This window comes from Penaeus monodon, chromosome 31 (genome assembly GCF_015228065.2).
Source record: "Penaeus monodon isolate SGIC_2016 chromosome 31, NSTDA_Pmon_1, whole genome shotgun sequence".
NCBI classification, from domain to species: domain Eukaryota; kingdom Metazoa; phylum Arthropoda; class Malacostraca; order Decapoda; family Penaeidae; genus Penaeus; species Penaeus monodon.
The window spans coordinates 29,358,893-29,360,004 of record NC_051416.1 but is presented as its reverse complement, the minus strand read 5'-3'; positions in this window follow the sequence as shown (position 1 = coordinate 29,360,004).

Here is a 1,112-nt window from a genome sequence, read left to right as displayed (position 1 = left end):
AACTGCTGACAATAAAAGCTAAAGGAGTTCAGTTACTAATTCATTCGGATGGATCACCAAACCGTAAAATTAAACCTCAAAAGTAATTAGCGTTATTGCCACCATTACATCATCTTCCCCCACCCGCCCACTGCCCCTACCCCGTCCCTCCCCAGCTCAGAATAATAATAAGCAATAAATGAAATCTCGGAATTAAGGAGAAAAGCTTTGATACCAGCATTTTAATAAGTAAAGGAATAGAGCGTCTTATCGAAGGATAAACACTTGTGTTGAGGATAAACACGCATCCAGTAAGTGAGGAAGAAGAAGAAATAGAAAATGGGGAAAAAAGAAAATGGGAATGAAAGAAAATAAGATAAATAGAAAATTGGAATAAAAGAAAATGGGATTAATAGAAAATGGAAAAAGGGGGAGGCAGAGAACTAGCATTACGAGAAGATGCTTCCAAATCTCCAGAAATAATTTGCACAATATTGCCTTCGCTTGGCAGGGGGTGGGGCAAGGATGGCGTGGAGAGGGGAAGGGAGGATAGCATGGGACGGGAGGATGGCAAGGGGAGGGAGGGAAGAAGAAGGGTTGCTGGGGAGGGAAGGAGAGGAAGGGAGTGGGAAGGGAGATGACACGGGGATGGGGAAGAGTGATAGCATGGGGGAGATGGGGGGTGGGATGGGGAGAGAGGGGAATGGAATGGGGGGAGGGGGAGCGGGGGAAGGAGGGAAACAGGGATGGAATGGGAGAGGGAGGAAGATTGGCAATGGGATAGGGAAGAGGGATGGAATAGGAGAGAGAGGAAGATTGGCATGGGGAGGGGGGGAGGAGAGGTAGCAGCGGAGGGGGTAAGAGGGTAGGCATGGGAGGGGGGAATAGGAATAACCCGAGGAAGGAGAGAGAGAGGGGCAGTGCTGAGTAAGAAGTAGGAGGAGACTGGAATAAAAGAGAGGAGAGAAAGGGTTATTTGAAGGTGCAGGTGATGGAGACACGAGGGAGATGAACAGTAAATGGCGGAGAAATAGTGTGGAGACGCCTCGAGATTCCAAGAGAAGAAAGAGAAGAGGAACAATAAGACTAATAAGAAGAGGGAGCAAGAGGAGAAAACGATAGACAAAATGCAG